Source organism: Pseudophryne corroboree, chromosome 3 (assembly GCF_028390025.1).
Source record: "Pseudophryne corroboree isolate aPseCor3 chromosome 3, aPseCor3.hap2, whole genome shotgun sequence".
NCBI lineage: Eukaryota > Metazoa > Chordata > Amphibia > Anura > Myobatrachidae > Pseudophryne > Pseudophryne corroboree.
This window is the reverse complement of record NC_086446.1, coordinates 187,567,912-187,592,300: the sequence shown is the minus strand read 5'-3', so window position 1 is coordinate 187,592,300 and position 24,389 is coordinate 187,567,912. Positions and strand designations below refer to the sequence as shown.

The 24,389-nt window shown below is 46.5% G+C and overlaps 2 long non-coding RNA genes across 2 annotated transcripts in view; one reads left to right on the top strand and one right to left on the bottom strand.

Moving 5' to 3' along the window:
- The first annotated feature begins 15,113 nt into the window (after nucleotides 1-15,113).
- Nucleotides 15,114-24,389, top strand: part of LOC135057573 (uncharacterized) — a 34,587-nt gene continuing 25,311 nt past the window's right edge. The window contains exon 1 of the long non-coding RNA XR_010244209.1: nucleotides 15,114-15,212. This is a non-coding gene — a long non-coding RNA (uncharacterized LOC135057573). The remainder of the gene's footprint in view (nucleotides 15,213-24,389) is intronic.
- The window catches only part of LOC135057574 (uncharacterized), a 228,517-nt gene continuing 219,242 nt past the window's right edge, over nucleotides 15,115-24,389 (bottom strand). The window contains exon 3 of the long non-coding RNA XR_010244210.1: nucleotides 15,115-15,488. This is a non-coding gene — a long non-coding RNA (uncharacterized LOC135057574). The remainder of the gene's footprint in view (nucleotides 15,489-24,389) is intronic.

Here is a 24,389-nt window from a genome sequence, read left to right as displayed (position 1 = left end):
GTATTTGCGATCTTATAGGGGTAGAAAGTGTGGCCACATAGCTCTCCCACACCTCAAAGAATTTTTCAACTTTTCTGTCTTTTTCTAGTATTACTCCCACGCATTCCCTTCTGAATAAGTAGAACAACTTTGCTTTGAATAACGGGATTGAGGGAGGTTCCGGGTGGATCCATACTTGCAATATGGATTTACGAGCAGCAGCACTTACTGCCAAAAGCAGCTTTTTGCTACCTCTTGACATATTCTGGTTTTTAGAAAAAATGCCAAAGAGTGCCCATTCAGGTGTTAAGGATAAGTAATTCACCAGATGGTCAGTGACATATTTATGGATTTTGACCCAAAAGCTCCTAATGAAAGGGCATTACTAAAGGCAATGGAAAAGATCAGCCTGAGATTCCCCACATTTCCAGCAAGCATGTGAAGATGAAAGACCAATTAAAAATCTTTTATGCAGAGATAGATAAGTTTTGTGAAGTATGTTTAAAAACATTTCACTATATCTTGAGGAAGAAAGAGTCTTACAAGCATGGAAATGTGCTTTTAATAAATCCTCTAGCTGCATGTGCGGAATATGTATTTGCCAGGTCACTATGCCTTCAGATCTAGTTGGGTAGTCCAAGACTGTCTGAAAATGTAACCTAGTGATATGGCTTTTTTGTATAATGGTTCCCGCTTCAGCATATCATCTACCACATTTTGCCAATCAACTGGAGAAAAATTCCTGGTAAGAGATTTAATATAGTGTTAGGCCAATAAAAAAGCGATTGGGTATGGTTCCACCACTGAAAACTTGTCAGATGCCTCCTGGAACGTTAGTGGCCACTGATGCCTACAGTCAAGTAAGCTGCCTATGTTAACAATTCCACCCGCTCTCCATATATTAAATAGGTGGCAAGCCCGCCCATCTTGAAATTCAGGATTATTTATAAAGGGAAGAAATATGGATTTGTCAGCGTTAACATTGCATATGTGTCTCATTCCCACACACAATTTTTTAACATGCCATAAGAGTGGATTTTCCTTGTTCATTTCTCATCTTTTTAATTTAACCCACTTTATTAACCTAAGACAGCCGCAATATGGGTGTGAGAAATTCCTTAATGTTTTAAGCACTGAGGATGGGGCTGAATTTATTTGTGGCCATGATCTTTGCTAAAATATGTCCTGCAAATGGCAGCATTTTGAACTTCATATCAGCCTTTAGTGAATTTGTGTTCATTTATACAATAGGAAATTGCAGGGGATGGGGTGGAGGTGCGGGGGCGGGGGGAGGGGGGGGGGGGTTACAGTTGCCCGGAAACCTCCCACAGAGCAGGGAACTTGAATTGTGGAACAGTGCCCACATCCAGGAACTAAATATTCAGCTCAGACGTACTTGTCCTACTGTCGCACCTAACAGCTTGTTGTCACTGGCCCTGTATATGTCTGAAAAATACACTGTACTGTATGAAGTGTTAAGTATGCCCCCTTCTTGCACTGGCCACATATGCTCTATAATCAAGCATTTGGAAACCCTCCTCCAGAAATCTTGCATTTGCCTCTGAATATTGGGGATTCCATTATCCAGGAAATATTTTCCAATACATATTTGGTGAAATGAAATACATACATTTAGACATAGACATCTAGGGAGGTCAATGCTTTGTATTCATTTAATGCCCTACAAGGAAAACTAAAGGCTAGTTCATTTTAACTCATTCACTTCCACACACATACTAGATTGAACTAATAACCCTTCTGTCACATGGTATGCACTATTATTTGCTGGCTCCAGGTGTAATGGACAATCTAGATCAGCACATAATGCCTTATTGAACTCTTAGTCAGACTGCCTGGAGGCAACTTAAATACAAGAAGTCAACTAACTGAGCGGTAACTGTAATTTCAGCAGAGCAATTTTAATGGAACCGTGTATTTCTTACAGAGATAAGCCAATGTGGCATACTTATTAATGGATGATAGGGAAATAGAGAAGGCTATAAGGTGGCCTGGAACTAGAAATAAAACAGAGATGGTAAGCATGGTTAAACATACACACAAGTCTCTACAACACTCAACAGAAATAATATATATATTTCCGAGTAATGACTAGAAACAATAATAGGTGTACAGTTGTACAAATAAAAAATGTCAAATACTAGATTTCACTACTGCCTGTCCATTATGCCAATAGCTGCCTGTCAACAATAGATAGGAGGGATTAGACATTTTGAATAGCATATTGTAGTATAAGAATACACTGTAAACTGTTGACTCTGCCCCCCACCCCCCATCCCAACAACAACAACACCAGAGTGAAAGAGGTTGGCAGGGCAGGTGGCTGAGGAAAGATCAGAAAAACAGAAAAGCAGAGAAGGGGTGGGGGCCTGTGTCAGTAAGAGAATTGGTGCCCCCCCCATATTTAAAATAGGGACAGTGCGTGCCGTGGCTTCATGGGGAAGGGGCATGGCCACAGAAAATTACCAATTCATATTATACCACATAGTAGTACCCCTTATACAAGTTATGCCAGGTAGAGCCCCTTTAACACATTACGCCAGGTAGAGTCCTTTATACACATTATACCACATAGAGCCTCTTATACACATTACACTAGGTAGAGCCCCTTATACACATTAGGACAATAGGGCTAAGATATATAGATAATAGTCAATTAAAATTGCATATAAACATTCAAAAGTTGTACTCAAACCAGAACAAACTGTTAAGTAGGCATTAAACAAGCTTAGATAATGTTCATGTATAGAAAATGAAAATCTGGACTTATATCAAATAGGAGGTTAAAAAGACAAATAACCTGTCAGACGGTGATGGAACACGGTACCCAGCAGAGAAAAAACACACCCACTTCTCTATCATAGCGGATGCCGGCTGCAACGCTAGAGGCGTAGCAAAGGCCCATGGGAAGGGCTGCTGCAGCTGGCCGTGAACAGCAGCCCTCCCATGACCATGTTTTACCTCAACCAGGAGGAACTGTGACCGACCGGCGCTGCTGCTCCACCTCTTCATGTCTCCATATGCTGATTTGCAGCCAAAGCCAGTGATGGAGTTGGACATGCAGTAACCCTGCACCGCTGCAGTAACACACCAATGTCCTGTGTGGATGGCCGCCACACCAGCAGCTCACACACCTTCTCCAGAGCTCAACTCGTGGCTGCCAGGCGGGATGCAGGAGGAGCACAGGTATGTGGATGGCGAGCCAACCCACAGACCAGGAAAGGGCAGGTAGCAGCAGCTAGCGGCGGCCAATCGGGGTGGATGCAGATGGTGTGGCCACAAGGCAAATGCACAGCCCCAGTTACGGCCCCCGGGCATTACAGAATAGGACTGTAACTGATGTGTCATTTATATACAGTGCAAGTGATGGTGCGGCCATGGGACATGCTGCGAGGGATCCGATCAGATCCCTGACACCAGTGCTTCCGAGAGAAGCCATATCCTTCTATGAGGTAATGCCAGCAAAAGCTGTTGCTCCCCTCTGCGGCAATGTCCCGACGGCCAGCTGTTAGTACATTAGGAAAATGCAGTAAACAGGGGTTTACCACATTTTCCATTTAGTACATCCCACCCTCAATGACAAGACTCATCCTCTGCCTCTGTCATGATGCCACAATGATATAAAATATAAGAAATGTGAGACCCTGCGCATCAACGTAATGCAGCTACAGTATCTCGTGAAAACAAAATGGGGTAGTCCCTACACAATACCCCTACATGAGTATACAAAATAAAGGGTTATTTCACTTAGCACAAAACAAACTAAGTAAAGGATAATATATACATAGGATATGTAAATATTGATCTTAAAATTTAATTAAAAGTCACAAGATGGCCACCACTTGTGGCTCAGGATAAATATGTCCTTCTTCTATAATCAACAAATGCCTTCTTAGTAAAGTGCACTTCTAACTTCCGATATGGTATTCCTGGATTCCCTTAACCTCCTCAAGAGGATGGTCATATATATGAAAACAAGAGAAAGAATAGGGATCCCCCAATAGTGAAATACCGTCTATTTATTATACAGGTGGTAATGTTAAAACATTAAAATGACAACAAACACATGAAAATCCACCAATAGTGGAGGCGTACCCAGAAGTGTAGCTAGGCGCCATGGTGCTTGGAGCAAGGGTATATTTTGGCGCCCCCCCGGTACTGAATTGGGGGACTAGCTAACATGTGGTGACATATTACATTTGAAAAGAAGCAAAATTTAAAAATCCTAAATTGGTGACAGGGCCCGTTCTAAACCTCATGGAGATCAGAGCATAAGTTTCCTTCGAGGGCCCCCATGTTTGAAATGAAGTCAGTGCATGCCGAATGCTTTCAACAACAATATAGGGGCATGGTAGAATGGACGGTGTAATGGTTAGCATTACCGCCTCACAGCACTGAGGTCATGGGTTCGATTTCCACCATGGCCTAACTTTGTGGAGTTTGTATATTCTCCCAAGGCATATGTGTGCATTATATAAATAACTGGTAATAATAAATAAACAATGGCTTCATTGGGAAGGTGCGTAGCCACAGAATAGTACCAATTCACATTGTACCGCACAGTTGTACCCCTTATACACATTATGCCACACAGTAGAGCCCCTTATACACGTAACACTGATTGAACCCCTTATAAACATTACATCATGGTACAGCCGCTATGGAAGTAGCTGTGTTTAACTATTTACTAGTTTAATTCAAATACATTAAAAACACTATATATACTAGTGATGAGCGAGGTTCGGTTTTACTCGGTTTTACTCGGTTCTCAAAACGGCATCTTATTGGCTATCCAAAACACGTGACATCCGTGAGCCAATAAGATGCCGTTTTGAGAACCGAGTAAAACCGAGTAAAACCGAATCCGCTCATCACTAATATATACCCCAACTGACCTGACCTCACAACCCCCAATTCCTCAATGAAAATAAAGCCCCAAATGTGACCCCCCCACAGACCTGATAACCCCCCAGTCTGATAATCTTCCAATGCCTCAATGAAAATAATGCCCCAAATGTGACCCCCCACCGCCACAGACCTGAAACCCTCCCCCCATACTGTCAGTGAAAATAATGCACCAAAATTGTCCCTGACCCCCTAATTCAGTGGTGGCCAACGCGTGGCTCTTGAGCCGCATGTGGCTCTTTCTTTATTCAACTGTGGCTCCCAACACTCAGTCACGTGACCACAAGAGATCTGTAAACCGCTGCACTCCAGCCAGACATGCAGCAGCACTACGTAGACTGAGAACTGAGGGAGCCAAATACACATGGGGAAGCTGGCTGGAATGACACAGGCGGGTGGTGGCTGGAGTGACACATGAGGGAACTGAAGTGTATTATGTGATACTGGCTTTTCAATATATTTTATGCAGATCTGGCTTTTTCAATTATTTGATGTAGAAGTGGCTTTTTCATTGTATTTTATGTTGGATCTGGCTTTTTCAATGTATTTTATACCACGGGCGTGGCCTAGCAGGCACAAGGTCACACCCCATTTTTGCAAGTGCGCCTTCGGCCCGAAGTCGGCTCTTTGATGTACCTAACAAGATTTCTTGGCTCTTTGTCTCTGACGAGTAGGCCACCCCTGCCCTAATTGATAATCCCCAATACCTCAATGAAAATAATACCCTATTGCTGCCAGTCCAGACCTGATAATCCCACTATGTTCAATGAAAATAATGTCCCACAATTGCCCGAGGGGCAGAGAGAGATGTGTCTCAGCAGCCAGAGAGGCAGAGAGAGGTGCTGCAGCAGCCTGACAGAATGAGGTGCTGCAGCTTCTAATGCAGAGAGAGGTGCTGTTGCAGCAGCTGGGGCAGAGAGAGGTGCTGCAACATCAATGCAGAGGGAGGTGCTGCAGCATCAAAGTAGAGAGAAGTGCTGCAGCAGCCGGGGCAGAGAGAGGTTCTGCAGACGCTAGGGCAGAAAGAGGTGTTGCAGCAGCTAGGGCAGAAAGAGCTGCTGCAGCATCTGAAATAGAGACATGTGCTGCAGCTTCCAGAAAACAGAGGTGCTGCAGCAGCTGGGGCAGAGAGTGGTGCTGCATAACAGAAGTAACCCTGCTGCACAGCTACAAGCAGACAGTGAGACATATAAAGAGGGTGGGCAGAGCTCAGGCATGTGCCGGCTGTCAATGTCTCCTGCTGTCGACTCTGGCCTGCCCTGTTCCCTACCTAGTCTCCGAGCCAGTGTGCACCCCCTATGCTTCTCCTGCTCTGTGGCTGCTAGTACAGTGACTTTCGGGAAGGGGGGAGGCAGGTGGCAGCGTGCCCTCTAACTTGTTCGGCGCCCGGAGCTCGTGCTCCACCGGATCCACCCACACTACACCCCTGGGCGTACCAGATAAAATTGGTATAAGGGAATACACCTGTGAGCGCATGTCAAATGACCACATATCCCGGATCCAAGAACAAACGTGGAGCTGAGTATGGTCCAGGTGAAAACATCCTTAGAAATTCCCCCAATAATAAAGACTGGTGTCCTCCTGTCCTTTTCACCAACGCATTTCAACTCTAATGCTGGAGTCTTTTTCACACCTTAAAAATCTAAGGATGTTTCTAACTGGAACCAATACTCAGCTCCATGTTTGTTCCTGAATCAGGGATATGTGGTCATCTGACATGCGCTCATAGGTGTATTCCATTATACCAATTTCATCTGGTACGCCTCCACTAGTGGTGGATTTTTATGTGTTTGTTGTCATTTTAATGTTTTAACATTACCACCTGTATATAAATAGACGTTATTTCACAATTGGGGGATCCCTATTCTTTCTCTTCCTGGTCTGGCATCCACAGGTGCTCCTTCCTGCTTGACCCGCCTCTACGGCTCTCCCTCCATCACAGCTCACCTTCCCAGGCTGGCATCCACTTTTTAAGGTGCTCCTTCCTGCTTGGCCCACCTCTACAGCTCTGGCCCCTCTCTTCTCAGTGGCCTTCGGCCCCTGGAAAAAGCCAGCCCCTGGGGACTTCTGACATGTGACCCCAGCCACCAATCAGGTAGGAGTCACCTTTCTCAGGCTTGGGCTGTTGCTTGTGGCATGGAGAGCTTAACCCAAGGCTGCGCAGACTCAGAAACCCCCCAGGACCAGGGTGAAATAAAGGTCAGCTATGTATGGACAGGGCCAGCTCCAGGGACGTTCGACAGGAGTGGCTGCGTGGGGAGCCGGGCTACTAAGGGTGCCCAGCCGTTCCCTGTAGTCAGTGCTATGCTCCTCAACCTACCGCTGCCGAACTCCATTGTCCTAAGTGTCTCCCACCCTGATACTTCTCCTGTCGCAGCCATGAGGCAGCTCCTGAAGGGCGAGTGTGAGCTGCAGCAGCGTGGCTGGCCCCAATCAGGGGGCTTCCTTTCTCCCTGTGCTGGGAGCCGCTGTCCTTCGACATCAAGGCGGTGCTCGTGGTGAGCAGTCTGCTGCGGAGCCGGGCCGGGTGCTGGGGGTGATCCGGCATGTAGTCAGCAGCGGACAGAGGGCTCAATTCAGACCTGATTGCTATTGTGTGATTTCGCAAGGTGGCCGATTTTCGATCAACTGTGCATGTGTACGGATCGTAATGCGCCCGTATGAAGCCAAACTGCGAAAGAATCCAGCAAATATTTTGATCGCTAGGCATATGCAACTTGATTAACAGAATGAGGACATTTGGGGGTGGTAACTGCCTGTTTTCTGGGAGTGTCAGGAAAAATGCAGGCGTTTTCTAAGTGTTTTCAGGGAGGGTGTGTGACGTCAGCTCCGGCCCCGATCAGCCTGATTCTATCGCACTGTAGGAGTAAGTCCTGGGCTGTGCACACACTGCACAAACTGGAAAAAAACATTAGATGGTGAGTGAGTTGCGAATGGATTTGCAGCTGACCAGTGTACTCTGAGCTTTTCACAAGGTGTACGCAGACTTCCACTGGGTATTTACTCTGTTTGGGCGTGCGACTATGTGATCGTAAACCTCTGCAAATTCGCAGAGGAGCGACTAGGTCTGAATTGGGTCCAGAGCGGCTTCCACTGCAGTACTGCATGATGGTGACAGCGCTGAGCCCCACAAAGCCAGGAGTGGGCAGCTGGCCGCAGCTAAACCACCGATGGTGCTGTGGACGCCAATGTTGCTCGCCTCTGTCAGCCCCCACCTCTTTATTGCCCATGTCTTCCATTCCCTCTTCCCCCTCCTTCCAGCCTGGAACCTACATGCCCTGAAATGCAGATGCCCGGACAAGAAGCGGTTCCCTGGACTGGGTGATGTGGATTTCTGACACTGCACTGTTGGGGGCAAATGTGTATATGGCACTGTGGGGGCATATGTATATCTGGCACTGCACTATTGGGAACATATGTGTACCTGGCACTGCACTATTGGGGGCATATGTATATCTGGCACTGCTGGGGGCATATGTGTATCTGGCACTATTGGGGGCATGTGTATAGTTGGCACTGCACTATTGGGGCCAAATGTGTACCTAGCACTGCTGGAGGCTTATGTGTATCTGGCACTATTGGGGGCATATGTGTACCTGGCACTATTGGGGGCATATGTGTATCTGGCACTGTACTACTGGGGACATATGTGTATCTGGCACTGTACTACTGGGGACATATGTGTATCTGGCACTGCATTGTTGGGGCCCATGTATATATGCCACTATTGGGGGAATATGTGTATCTGGCATTGCAATACTATGGGGCATATGTGTATCTGGCACCATTGGGGGCATATGTGTATTTGGCACTACTGGAGTCATGTGTATCTGACACTGTACTACTGGGGTCATTATGTGTATCTGGCACTCTACTGGGGTCATTATGTGTATCTGGCACTCTACTGGGGTCATTATGTGTATCTGGCACTATACTGGAACTATGTGTGTATCTGACACTATACTGGGGATATTATGTGTAAGGAGCACTACTGTGGGCCTTATGTGTAAGGCTGCTAATTGTGTATGTAGAGGGGTGTGTGAAAATATATATAATTATAGTTTGATATCATAAAGTTACAAGGCCATGCCCACTTTACCTGGAGCACACACGCCTACTCGAAATTTCTAGCTCATGGTGCTAGTAGGCTTCAAGACGGTCCTGGCCTTGGGGCTGCCTGAAGTACCCTAAAAATAAAATGGAAGTAGAGGAGTGGCTATTAATAGTGGGATGACACCCCCCCCCCCCTTTGCAGGGCACCACACCCACCACCAGCTGCAGCCCTGTGTATAAGGGTACTATTGTGGCATAACATGTATAAGGGGTACTATTGTGTGACAAACTGTGTATAAGGGGTACTACTGTGGTGTAATATGAATAAGTAGCACAAATGTGTAGCATGACTACGCCCCTTTCCTGAAAGATCATACCCACTTTTTTGGACAGGTGCCTTGGGTTTGCACCGTGCACCAAAATGCCTAGTTATGGCTATGCTTTGTAACAAAAGTACAATTTATACTGTAGGTAATTTTTATTTTACCATAACATACTGTAATTCCTATGCAAGGCCTTTTGTGGTGCCAAATATATACGTTTATATATTAGATCATGTGTGTTCTCTGACAGTATAAGTAGTCCAGTCATGGGGGAAAAAAATTGAATTTCTAGGTTAGAATAGCAACAAAATAGCCTTACTGTATAGAACAGTGCGCACATCCCTAAGGTAGATTAGCTTATTGTGCGTACAGTTGCACATTGTCTCCATGAAGCTCAGGCATTGTTACTACAACATTAATCTGATCTATTTACCGGAATATCCCATGAAAAACCTGCATGTAGTGCCTGAGTTTATGAGCATAGCAAAGCGTGATGATTTTTTAATAGGAATCAAACAGCTAACGGCGGGTCTGTGATCAGTGCAAAAGAAAACAATTTCAAAATTTTAATTAACTATATTTTAATAGCTTTCATTATAATTGAATAATTTAAATACCAGGGGAAACAGTTAAATCTCCTCAAAGCCTTTTTTATTTACATTTTTAATGCTTCTTATAGAGCAAGAATGGGCTCACATTCTTTCGGTTAAAACAGTAGTAAAGCAAAGATAGGGCGGTGACTGCAGCGTTCACCAACCCCTTTACATTCATTGCTACTGATGTTCTAGACCAGAGGTTCTCAAACTCAGTCCTCAGACACAGTACATGTTTTGCAGGTCTCCTCACAGAATCGCAAGTGAAATAATTAGCTCCACCTGTGGACCTTTTAAAATGTGTCAGTGAGTAATTAATACACCTGTGCACCTGCTGGGTTACCTGTAAAACATGCACTGTGTGTGCTCCCGAGGACCGAGTTTGAGAACCTCTGGTATGGACCTTTCACAGGTCAGTAACACTGCAATATGTGGACAATTGCTTAATGTGGCAGTTATATCGTAACATGCAAGGTCTGTGCCCTGTACTAGTAGCTATGCACCAAACACAACTTACACTGGGAACACAGGTGTATAGTAATGTATTAAATCATAGGTTCTTAAACTCGGTCCTCAGGACCCCACACAGTGCATGTTTTGCAGGTAACCCAGCAAGTGCACATGTGTATTAATTACTCACTGACACAGTTTAAAAGGTCCGCAGGTGGAGCTAATTATCTCACTTGTGATTCTATGAGGAGACCAGCAAAACATGTACCGTGTGGGGTCCTGAGGACTGAGTTTGAGAACCTCTGTTCTAGACCATAGGTTCTCAAACTCGGTCCTCAGGACCCCACACAGTGCATGTTTTGCAGGTAACCCAGCAGGTGCACAGGTGTATTAATAATTACTCACTGACACATTTTAAAAGGTCCACAGGTGGAGCTAATTATTTCACTTGTGATTCTGCGAGGAGATCTGCAAAACATGCACTGTGTGGGGTCCTGAGGACCGAGTTTGAGAACCTGTGTTCTAGACCAGTGGTTCTCAAACTCGGTACTCAGGACCCCACACAGTGCATATGTTTTGCAGGTAACCCAGCAGGTGCACAGGTGTATTAATTACTCACCGACACATTTTAAAAGGTCTACAGGTGGAGTTAATTATTTCACTTGTGATTCTGTGAGTAGACCTGCAAAACATGCATTGTGTGGGGTCCTGAGGACCGACTTTGAGAACCTTTGTCCTAGACATATCCATTAACAGTCCTCATATAAAAAAAATGAACAAATAAGTCCCTATGGCAGATTGCACAGATACACCTTTTCTGATGGGCCATTACCCTGCAACTGTACCTTTTTGGGCTTCTACAGTACAGTTTATGGTTTTTATGGTTTGTACAGGGCAAAAAGGGTTTTGTACCGGGTTTTGATGTCTCCCAATCCTATTCATTCCTATGGAAGCTTTGCGGGGCCATGCCCCCTTTCCGAATTTATACCGTTTTTTCGACACAGCAGTGTTGGAGGGTTTGTTACTGTGGACAAGTTTGGAAACGGTTCAATAATAATTGTTTGCAATTATATAGAAAAATGATCCGCAATAAGAGTGCAATATCTCACAGCATAATTTAATTAAACAGTATAGCATATATTCCTATATTCCTGCGCCCTAGTTTTCTATAACATCTGTGCGGTCAGAAAGTCGTAGATCACAAGGTCGAGGCTAAACAGGGAATATTCATACAGTACATATAAATCACTGATATATGACAAAGAACAATAGGGGTCATTCCGAGTTGATCGCTAGCTGAAAATGTTCGCTGCACTGCGATTAAGTAAAAAAACGGCACTTCTGCACATGCGTATGCGGCGCAGTGCGCACGCGCGATGTACTTTCACAACGGGCGATGTATTTTCACACAAGATCTAGCAAAGCTTTTCAGTCGCACTGGTTGTCGCAGAGTGATTGACATGAAGTGGGCGTTTCTGGGTGTCAATTGACCGTTTTCAGTGAGTGCTCGAAAAAACGCAGACGTGCCAGGAAAAACGCAAGCGTGACTGGGCGAATGCAAAGCGTGTTTGTGACATCAAATTTGGAACTGAATGGTCTACAGTGATCGCAAGCGCTGAGTAGGTCTGAAGTTACTCAGAAACTGCACAATATTTTTTTTGTAGCCGTTCTGCGATGCAATCGTTTGCACTTCTGCTAAGCTAAGATAAACTCCCAGAGGGCGGCGGCTTAGCGTTTGCATGGCTGCTAAAAACTGCTAGCGAGCGATCAACTCGGAATGACCCCCAATGTACAGTACAGTATGACAACTTGATTTTCCACATTTAGGGGGTAATTCAGACCTGATCGAGGTCCTTTTTCTCACAGCCTGCGATCAGGTCCGTACTGCGCATGCGTATGCACCGCAATGCGCAGGCGCGTCGGACGCCGGGCATCGGTGCATCGCAACGGGATGGTGCGAAAAAAGCGAACGCATGGGGGATCGCAAGTAGATTTATGGGAAGAGGGCATTTGTGGGTGTCAACTGGCCATTTTCAGGGAGTGTCTGGAAAAACACAGGCATGTCCAAACGTTTGAAGGGAGTGTGTCTGATGTCAATTCCGGTCCTGAACAAGCTGATGTGATCGCAGCGGCTGAGTACTGTAAGTCCTGGGCTGCGCAGAGACTGCACAAAATCAGTTTGTGCAGGTCTGCTACACATGCGTTCGCACACTTGCACAGCTAAAATACACTCCCCCAGTAGGCGGCGACTATCTGATCGCAGGACAGCAAAAATCGCTGCCCAGCGATCAGGTCTGAATTACCCCCTTAGTCGCATTAAGCAGAGCAGTGACTACAGGAGCCTCCCAACTGCCCACCGCGGGACACTGCAGCCCGTGGGTGTGACAGCGGGACAGTCCCAAAAATACGGGACTGTCCTACGAAAATCGGACAGTTGGGAGGTATGCTACTTTTCCCCTAATATTATGCCACTTTTACTCAAATATGTGTGTAATTGAAAGTGTATTTTCCTTGTATATTCCATATAGATGAACAGGCATGTTGTGAGAGAACTTGCACATTACCAGCAGCCTTTAACTTGGCTCACCACTGTATCCAATACTGCGGCACAAGACACGGGGTCTTTTGCATTACTTTAGCAAAACTTAGGGGCCGATTCAGACCTGGCCGCTGCTACAGCGGTCGCAGGCTGAAGGCCAGTGGAGTGTGCACACGCGCAGCCGCCACAATGCATGTGCGCACACATTGAGACGGCATCTCACTTGTGCTGATTGACAGGCAGATGCGTTCATAGGGTGGGAGGGGGCGTTCTGGCGGCGTTAAAGGGGTGTCGACTCGGCGTTGGGGGGGCAGCACAGGCAGAGGGCTACTTGAAACATGCGAAAGCATTGCCACCATGTAATGCTTTCGCATGTCTGCAGGGGGGGGGGGGGGGGGTACTGTCCGGCATGCGGGGTGGACTTCACCTGTGCTGGGCGTCCCCCTGCATGTCTAAGAATTTGATCATAGATGTGCTCTTTTTCGCACATCTACGATCAGGTCTGAAATACCTCCTTTCTAAGGACACATCTGCGACTTTGTTCTCTACTTTGCACATCTCTGTACTGACTGAGGTTACTTTTTACAGATTGATAGAAAATGTATATACGATTATGTGTTGAAATGTATGCTTTTTCATGAATATGTTACATTTCTATAAATAAATTGGGCTTTTATGTCAATCCTTTTTAATAGAGGACTTCTACCAAGGGTGTGGTATACAAAATCTACATGCATTAGGTCTACAGTCATAAGATCGACCCCATATGTTCGACAGACAAAAGACACTGACAAAAGGTCGACATCTGGGACCACCAATTATTGAAAAGCGTTCGCTGTGTGACATGGATAGTCAAGGAAGGAAAAGGTCCAAAAACATGAAACCCCCCCATCCAAAAAAAGTGTGTTGACCATGTGTGTCGACCATTGTTATGTCAACCATATATACATGTCGACCTTTCATATGTCAACCTTTTGCCCATGTCAAATTCGTGCCTGTCGACCATATGGGTTCAGCCTAATGACTGTTGACCTAATGCAGGTGAACCCATAGTCCGGATCCCTTCTGCCACATCAGTCTGACACAGGACTGGCCCATTTGTTGTTCTTAATACTCTGATATGCTATAAAGAGATAGCAACTTCAGCGTGCTTTGTTAATATCTTTGCTTTTGAGGATTCAGTTGTTACACGGATTTAACATACAGTAGTTTAGATTAATTCAATAGTCCCTTGGAATCTACTAATAGAAATTTGTCTACTGGCCAATTCCTCTCACAACCTACTAGATTTAAACAAATTCCCAGGGGCTTTTTCTTTCAATATATTCCCACCATATGGAGGATTAATCCAGAAGTATCTTTTAGACGGCATCAGCATGACATTGTAAAGGTTTCCTTTTTCTCCTTTTGCTTGGGACTGACGAAGCTGGATATGAATTAAACATTGTAAGACAGAATGTAAAAGTAACCAAAGCTGTGTTAATGGATTAATTGCCAGCAGATCATTTTGGCCATATACAAAATGGAGATCCGGTTACCTCTAAGAGAAACAACAAGGCAGCTAAAGCTCTGAAGCTGCAGGCCATAAAGTCAAGAGGATCCACTAATTGTAGATTATGGTCTACTGGACCCATTTACAGGCAGAGGGGTGAGATGTACCAAGTCTTGGAAAGTGATCAAGTGGAGAGAGATAAAGTAACAGCCAATCAGCTCCTAACTGTCATATTGCAAGCTGTGTTTGAAAAAAAACATGATTGGTCAGTATTGCACTTTATCTCCATCCACTTTATCACCCTTCGTGGCTTAGTACATCTCCCCTAGAATGAGAAGCAATGTGGCTATATACAGTATGTGCACAAACATAATTCAAGCCTACCTTATCTTCAGATTCAAATATATTAACAATAATTTTTATTATTACCCTTTATTTAAAACCTTTAACAAATATGCTATATACTGATTGGATCGTGACACATACAGTAAACATACAATGTTATTTTTAAACTAACTGAAACTTTACTTGTACATAGATGAGCTCCTAATATTTGTGTGCTTGCGATTGCATTCATTTGTGTTGGATTCCATATTATACAAGTGTGTGTGTGTGATATATTGTGTTTACAGTAATAATGCATGCTGGGAAAATGTATCAGGCATTGGAGAGATTGCCAAGCACCCAATCAGCTGCTTTCATTTATCTAACACAGTGTATTAAATGTCAGCAGCTGATTGGTTGTAATTGGACTGTTTCTCCACTTTATCTCTCTGCAATGCCTGATACATCATCCGTTGATATGAAAGACACTGTTATGATGACTATTACATTTACAACTTGATGCATATTGTGGAAAGGTGAATACAGTATGTATGGCAGAAAAAAAAACTATGTCTGTGGTGTATTGTAGCTATCTTAATGGAGTGTAAAGGCATATGGTATAGAGAATACAGTGTTTTGGGAAATGGAATTTGTGCCAATTAAATTAGTGGTGAACATACTGGTATTGAAGACTAAGACATAAAAACCTGTGTGCAGGCTCCGTGCGCGCCTCTTCCTCTGTGCCATGTTCCCAGTGACTTCTCTACAGCACATACACAACTCTCCAGGTAAATGACCGATTTGGCTTTTTCCTACAGACGTGGGAATCCAGAAAGGAAATAAGTATAATTATATTGGGTGTGTGGTGTGGGCCCCCCTTGACCTAGAGTCTCCTAACCCTGCACCCCTTGTAAATATGCCAATGTCTCTTAACTCACATGCTGGGCAAATCCCTAACTGCCCTGCCTCCTGTTTACACATACATACACACAAAATTCACAGCAGTACGACACATCACACCCCCTACTAACACCCACCAATCATATACAAATACAAAGCATTGTAACAGAAGCTAGAGGATTATTAACATATGTATTATGTCACCTGTGATCCCTTTATTTATGTATGAGTATGTATCCATTGATTACTATTTATTAAACATAAATGTTAATGAGTATACAGAATATCTTACATGAAGTTATTTCCTACTCCTAAATTTAAATTGCAGATATGAAAATAATTGTTCTTGGCAGCCTTGTTAAATTGCCCCTATATAACGATTTGGAATTGATCATGGCAAAAATCTGAATATTGTTAATTCGGCCCCTGAATGCCTAATCCAATCTAGCAACACTAGGGAAAATGGCTGTGGGGGTTATTCAGATTTGTAAGCAAACCAAAAAAGCAAGCAACTGGGCAAAACCATGTGCACTGCAGGTGTGGCAGATGTAACGTGCAGAGAGAGTTAGGTTTGGGTGGGTTATATTGTTTCTGTGCAGGGTAAATGCTGGTTGCTTAAGTTTTACACTGCAATTTAGATTTCAGTTTGAACACACCCTACCCAAATCTAACTCTCTCTGCACGTTACATCTGCCCCACCTGCAGCGCACATGGTTTTGCCCAGTTGCTTGCTTCTTTGGTTTGCTAACAAACCTGAATAAGTCCTATATACGAAAAACTCTAGATCTGAAATGCTAAGATATTCACTGTGACACTGGCAACCTAGCATTTCTGACACATAAACACGGACAGACGTTATTACCCATTGACTTTGTCTGGTCACCTACCTGTTACTTTGCTTTATTTTTATTTATTTCATTCTTTTTACACACCTCCACTTATTCCTGTGATCTCTCTGACCCTTTTGCTTGGACTGAGAGCCACAGGCAAAGTAAAATCATGAGCCCTCCCAGTCCAATTAGTGCTGCCAGCACAATATGCCTGAGGCTGCTCCTTGGGCTCTGTCTGCTCTACTGAAAAATAGTGAGATCTGCTCATTTATTGCTAACCCACTCAGCTTAGGAGAGCGTGTGGCTGGATACCACTCCCATGGTAACAGTATTTGTTCATTTGTGAGCACTTGCTGTTGTTGTTATTATTCTGCACATGAAAATAATTTTATTTCATAGGTGGATAAGGAAGATGTTTGTCTTTCCAAACCCATAATGTTTCAGTTGTCATACATCGGCTATTGGGTTATTATTACTATTATTTGTAACCTTTATTTTTATATTGTTGTTGAACTTTTCTTCAGAGGTTAAATTGAAAAAAAAACAAAAAAAAACACTACTTAACATTATAAAATGAGCCATTAATAACACCTGCGTTGCCTAGTTATATACACAGCCGAGTCACATTATTATGACCAGCAGCAATTAGCCACAGTAACCACCGCGTGCAGCACGGACAGCAGCTAGACAGGCTGAAGTCGTTTTAGACACACATCTGGTAGCCCCCAGGTACATTTTGATGGTGAGCTGCTCCACTGTAAAGTGACAGTCGCCCCTCACGAACCTTCGTAGCTGACGTTCACCTCTCACATCAATGGCACATGGTGCTCCGCAGTTTCCACGTCGGCTATTTGCAATGGTGCCATTTGTCACGATACACCTTCACTACAGAAGCATGTGAACAGTTCACAGACTGTACTGTTTCAGAAATACTGCCACCCTTGGGCCAAAAACCGATAATCATGGGCGTGGCCTAGACAGCAAGCTGAGAGGACGTGTTCTCTAGAAGCTTCTGCCAGCCATATAATATAGGCTTATTTTCTACACTTTTGGGGACTCCTATTACCCCCCACTATCTCCAGCTGTCACCCCTCCACGTTCTTGAGTGTGGGGCCGAGGCTAGGGAGCCGGGGGACTCTTTTAAGGGTCCCTGCGGGTTGTGGCCTTCCCCGCATAGTGAAGCCGGGGACTGTGGTGAATCTCCCCCCCCCCCCCCCCCCCCAGAACGGACGCCGAAAAGACCCTTCCGCCAGCGGACATCTGGGTCGCCTTCCCCCCGCATCGGGAGCAGCAATAGTGCCCGGGGCTGTCCCCCAAGTGAGCCGGCGGCGGCAGCGTGCAGAAGACGTGCCCGGCGGCGGCCCCGAGCGCCCGACAAGCTTACCTCCCGCAGGCTCCCCCTGAGCGCCCGGAGGTCCGGTACTACGGCGCCCCGTCCCTGCGGGAATCCGTCTGCGGCTGTAGACGACTCGCTGGGCAGTACGGGGAGATCGTGTGGCTCCCTCCAGCGCCGGGCTGCTGCGGCCTCGTCCGCCCCGCTCGGGATCCTAGGGCTGAAGTTTGGAGGTGATTTCCTCCGAGGCCTACATCCAGCACTGAAGCCGGGACCTCTGGTTTGGCGCCTCCCCGCAAACGGGATCCAGAGCCGATTCGCTGCCGGAATGGGACTGGCAGATGTCTCCCCCGCCGCCTGAACTCCCTCTCTGGCCAGCTCCTACCTGTCTGTGACCCTCGGACATCAATAGGAGAAGGGGGGCTTCTTCTCTGCCTCCCTCCACAGCATCTACACTTCGTGGAATCCCCCTGCATTTGCTCCAGTTGGCAGCCATCTTGGGACACCATTAACTGTAAGTAGCAGGGCCTGCCCTGCATCAGACCTTTGCTCTGTGGCCCTTGCTCCCCAATATCTCCACCAGCCTGCCTCTCACCTCATCAGTGTACTGGCGCCCTCATCCTTTTGTGGCCCTCCATAGCTACATGCATAGCTGGAAACTTGGCTGGCCTGCGACCCTCCTTAGCTTCAGCACTGCAACCTTTAGCGGCAGCTCCTACCAGCCGGAGTCGCACGGTGGGTGTGGTGGTCCCCCTCCACTGTGTTACAAGTACCCGTTACTCTAACCCCGCTACCCGCAATCTTCCTGCCTCTACCGGAGACTGTATATTTGTTAATATCCCCCGAGGAGCCCGGAGGGGGTTAGCGACCGCTCTCACTGATCGCACCTCCCAAGCTTTGAAGGAGGACGGGAAGTGCTGACCATTCTTAATTTCATACCTTCACGGTGGATGCTCTCACCCCTGTTGCGGTGCTGCTTTATATTCTGATTGATCTGCACTCACGTATTACAGTGCACCCGGCTGGGCTACTCCGGCCATACTCTGTGAATTGCCTATGATGTGATCTCAAGATGTGATACACCCGGTCCAGTGGGTGATTCTCATGCTATAGGAGCTTTCCCGTCCCTGACCAGGTGTTGACTACCAATTTACCTCATCCCTCTCCGTCACTATGCCTAAAGGGGGGAAAAAGTCCAATGCCCATAACTTGGTGGGCTACTTCAAGAATTCCACCCCGTCCTCTACTCGGAAATCATCATCACCTCCACCCACGTCGGCTCCATCCGACCGTGACTTGGACGACGACGCTTTCTCCACTCCTGCCACTAAAGCGGATGTTGCTCTACTCCTATCCGAGATGCGCAATATAAAGAAGTCAATCCGTGCGGAGGTGCAGGAGGCTATTTCTGGTCTGAAAACGGACGTGGACAGCTTGGGAACAAGAGTTGACGCTGTGGAAAGGAAACAAGAGGAGCTTATCGCCTTCCAACAAGAATCGGAACAGGAGATAACTCAAATGCGTACAGATGTTATGCTATTAGCGGATAAGCAAGAGGATATAGATAACAGAGGCCGTCGGAACAATCTTCGAATCCGCAACGTCCCTGAGACGGTAGAACAGACCCACCTCACTGATTACCTGCTCTGACTGTTCCGCTCACTCGCTCCCTCAGTTCCTGACGATATGCTACTCCTAGATAGTGCACACAGGGCCCTACGTCCTAGATCTCAAGATGCTAAAACGCCGAGGGATGTAATCCTACGTTTTCATTATTTTGCGGTCAAAGACCAAGTCTACGCCAAAGCTCGGATGTCTCAACCATATCTGTCGAGCGCTCCGATCTCCTAATCTTCCAGGACTTGTCACCGGTTACGTTGAACAGACGAAGAGAATTAAAGGACATAACTTAAAACCCTGAGAGACAACAATGTTAGATACAGATGGGGCTTCCCCTTTGCCCTACAAGTCCAATCTGATGGTAAAGTCCTCTCCGCTAGATCCCCCGACGAGGCCCTTCAACTACTCCGCCACTTGAACCTCTCTGGCCCCCTGACTACCTCTCAATGCACTCCCCCAGTCAACACCTCTCCTTCCCTCAAGGCCCCGTCCCCCGACTGGAACACTGTTGGTTCTGCCTCCCATACCTCTAAGGTTACATGACTCTACATCTGGTGCTGCCCTTGAGCGGGCCTCATCCCCGCAATGGCCATCACGGGATCTCCGGATGTCTTTTGTTGCTCCATCAGTGTCTACACATTCTGCAGAGCCCTATGTTTAGTTAATGTTTGCTGTTTTTTTTGCATTTCTATGTTTGTGGGGGTTGGACCTGTTTGGGTCCTGGGACCGGGGACCTCCGCGGTTGGCCGCGCGGTCCCCGGCCCCGGGTGACCCGACCGGATCACGCTCTCTTTTTTGTGTTCCTAAATAGCCTTAATGTTACTGTTTTGTTTTTGTTTTTTGTTTTTCTCCCCCCCCCTGCAATTATATATGCCGATTCCTCTGACCTCTATCTTTTCTAGGGTCGGGTGGTCGTCACACAATGTTTACTCCCTGCTCTTTTAGATTTGCTCTCCCTCCTTGCCTTCCCCCCTTTCTCCCCCCCTGTCCTCCCATTTAGCTCCTTCAGCCTACTAACTATAATTTGCACCCCGCATGGGTTTTGCCCACACACGGGACCCGGTCCTCACAACCCTCTCCTCTGAGCGGCTGGGTTCACCCATCCTCCATTCGACCCTTACGGTCGACGTCGGACGAATTAGGCCCGTAGGCCTGTTCTTTCCCTGGGTCCGACCTGCGAGAATAGATTCTCTTTGTTTGTTGATTGCAACCACTACCATAAACCTGTTTCTTCTCTGTTTTCTTTACACCTATCTTCATCCTTCTCAGGTCTTCTTCCCTTCTTTTCCCCCTCTCTCTTCGGGGGTCCCACCGGTGCGCTTCAGTCTGAGTGGTGCTCCACTTTTATTCCATGGTTCTTAGAATAGTTTCCCTGAACACGAAAGGCCTGAACAGTCCACACAAACGCTCTCTTCTATTTCAGTCCCTCAAACAACTCAGAGGCGATGTTATATTCTTACAAGAGACCCACTTTTTGGGCGCATCACACCCTGAACTTAGGTCTAAAACCTTCCTGCACACTTTTCATGCTTGCGATCCTATACGCAAAAAGAAGGGGGTCTCTATACTTTTTGCTAACCACCTTGCTTTCACCCCCTCCGATATATTAAGAGACCCTGAGGGTAGATATCTATTGTTAGTGGAACTGTCGAATGGGATCCCCTACACGTTTCTGAATGTTTATGCTCCAAACCAACTTCAGGCCCCCTTTTTCCATTCCCTGAATAGCCTCCTAGCTCTGCACAGACGCGGTAATGTGGTTTTAGGTGGGGATTTTAATGTGACCCTGGATAGCGCCCTGGACAGATCTAAACCTCTACCCAGATCAATGTGCTCCTCTCATTCACATAACGCAGCTGCTTTGAATCTCTTGCTATCCCGACACCTTCTCTTCGATGCATGGAGAGTGAAAGAGTCGACCGCTCGGGATTACACTTACTACTCCTCTATTTATGATGTCTACACAAGACTGGACATGCTCTTTTTGAGTACAGAGCCTGCCCAATGCATCCTAGACGCCTCCATTTACCCTAGCACGTGGTCAGACCACGGCCCAGTCACGGTGGACGTCCCGGGTCCACACCCTCCCGCTCGCTACGCTACGTCGCGGTTGAATGACAGAATCCTTCTTAATCCCCAAACGAAAGCCCACATAGCCGCCGAAATCTCTCATTACTTTCATACAAACACATCCCCGACTATCGCTCCTATGTTACTGTGGGATGCCCACAAGGCGGTTTTACGAGGATGCCTGATTAGCGCCTCCTCTTATAACAAGAAGGCTAGAACCAACCGTATCCGGGAGCTCTCGGACTTGGTCACATCCCTTTCGCTGAAACACAAAGCGTCAGGGTCAGAAGCGGATCTTTCTGCTTTGTCCTCTGCCAAGGGCGAATTGAACATGCTCTTGACGGCTAAGGTGGAAACTAGCTTGAAATAGCTCAGCCAGTCTTTTTACGAAAAGGGGGATAAGGCTGATCGGCTGCTAGCTTCTAGGCTTCGGACTAAGCTGGCAAGGAACAACGTTCTGTCTATTCAGTCTTCCCCTGGTAAGGAAACTTGTGAGCCTAAACGTATCACCGAGACTTTCTCTCACTTCTACAAGAAGCTATATAATGCTTACGGGCCCTCACATTCTAGCCCGGATTTTCTTGCAGACGTGCGTGCCTTTCTGTTCCAGTGCCATCTGTCTTGCCTGTCCCCAACGGTCTCCGCGGAACTAAACGCTAGGATCTCCAATGAAGAAATCGCCACCATCGTTAAAGGTTTAAAACCTAACAAGGCTCCTGGCCCAGATGGCTTCTCAGCCGTCTACTATAAGACTTTTCTGCCCCAGCTCATGCCCCACCTTTCAACCCTATTTAATGCTGTCCTGCAGGGTGCCTCTTTTTCTAAATCAGCTCTGGAGGCCAAGATTATAGTTATTCCCAAGGAAGGCAAAGATGCATCCAACTGCACTAACTATAGACCTATATCGCTGCTTAACTCTGATATTAAGATATATGTGAAAATTTTGGCCCTCCGATTGAACAGCGTATTGCCCCACCTTGTCCATAATGACCAGGTGGGATTTATCCCTGGTCGTCAAGCCCACGACAATACGAGACGGGTCATCAGCCTTGCTCACCATATCAACCTTACCCGTACCCCTGCTCTTCTGCTAGCCTTGCTCACCATATCAACCTTACCCGTACCCCTGCTCTTCTGCTTTCTCTGGATGCGGAGAAAGCATTTGACAGGATAGGATGGCCCTTTATGTTCGAAACTCTTGCTCACTTTGGCTTTCAGGGGGAATTTCTCAAGGGGATCCAGGCTCTGTACTCGGTTCCGTCTGCACGGGTCTCCGTGAATGGAGTGCTGTCGGACCCTTTGGGTATCTCCAATGGCACCAGACAGGGCTGCCCACTCTCACCCCTGATATTTGCTCTAGTAATAGAACCGTTGGCTGCACGCATCCGGACTTCGACCGACATTGGGGGGTTAGAGGTGGGGAGCTCAGTCTACAAGATTTCCCTGTTTGCGGACGATGTCCTCCTTTCGCTCTCCTCACCGCACACTTCATTGCCGAACCTTCTCCATCTTCTATCGGAGTACGGGCATGTATCGGGATATAAGGTCAATTGGTCCAAAACGGAAGCTCTCCCCCTCCATATCTCTTCTGCCCACCTGGCTCGCATGCAATCCAACTTTAAATTTTCTTGGTGTGTTTCTAAAATTCGTTACCTGGGGATCTATATCACGCGCCGCTATGGTGACCTTTATAAGGCAAACTTCGCCCCCTTGCTTGTCAACATTAAAGCCGATCTCCATAAATGGCAGTCTCTGATTATATCCTGGTTGGGACGAATCATAGCTCTGAAAATTAATATAATCCCCCGTCTACTTTATCTGTTTCAGACGCTGCCTGTGAAAGTCCCGGACTCTGTCCTGGCGCAAGTTCACTCTTGGTTTCTCCGCTTTGCTTGGAAAAATAAGGTCCCTAGGATAGGTTTCTCCACCTTACGTAAACCTGTACAGGAGGGCGGAAGAGGCTTCCCAGATATTCGCCTTTACTATCTGGCCACTCATCTTAGCCAAGCTGTCGCTTGGTTCGCCCCTGCTCAGAACATTCGATGGCTTCAGCTGGAATCTGCACTGGGCCATATTACGTCTTTGTCATCTTTACTCTTATCCTCCCCCAAAGCTAGATCCCCCCCATTTGCAACTGCACCCTGTGCTGGAATTCTCCTGAGAGATCTGGGACTACTGTACTCGGCGCTTTCACCTCCTGTCATCTCCCTCTCCGCTTACCCCTTTATGGGATAACCCTTCTTTCACCCCGGGTCAATCTCTGACTCGATCTCTCCCATGGTCGGAAAAGAACATCCGCTTTGTACAAGATGTTCTAGCTGGGGGTACGTGCGCGCCCCTATCGGACATCATAACAAAATATAATTTCCCGGAAGCGAACCCTTTTACCTATTTCCAGATAAGACACTTTGTCTCTTCTATATCGAATTCTTCCCCGTTCCAACCTTTATCCACTCTGGAGTCATATAGCTATCATAAACCGCTTGCTCAAGGAATCATCTCCCTACTATACTCCCTTCTCCAGATTGGAGGGCAGCCGACGACCCCAGCTTTTGCTCTCCAGTGGGAACGGGATCTTGGTCCGCCGCCTGCTGACCATGATTGGTCGGATGTCTTCACTGCTGCCGCACAATCCTCCATCTCAACGCTAGTGAAGGAAAATGCTTACAAAATATTATATAGGTGGTACTTTGTCCCCTCTAGACTCCACAAGATGTTTCCTTCCTCTTCGCCCACGTGCTGGAGGGGTTGCGGCGGTCATGGCTCCTTCCTCCACATCTGGTTGACGTGCCCCAAGATCATGTTATTTTGGGACTCAGTCGCACACTTGATAAGTACAGTGCTCCAATCCCAGATATCTAAAGACCCTTGGTCTTTTTTGCTGGGCCTTCCCGTTATTAACACACCTCCAAATACCGGTAAATTACTGACACAGATTTTAAATGCTGCTCGCTGCTCAA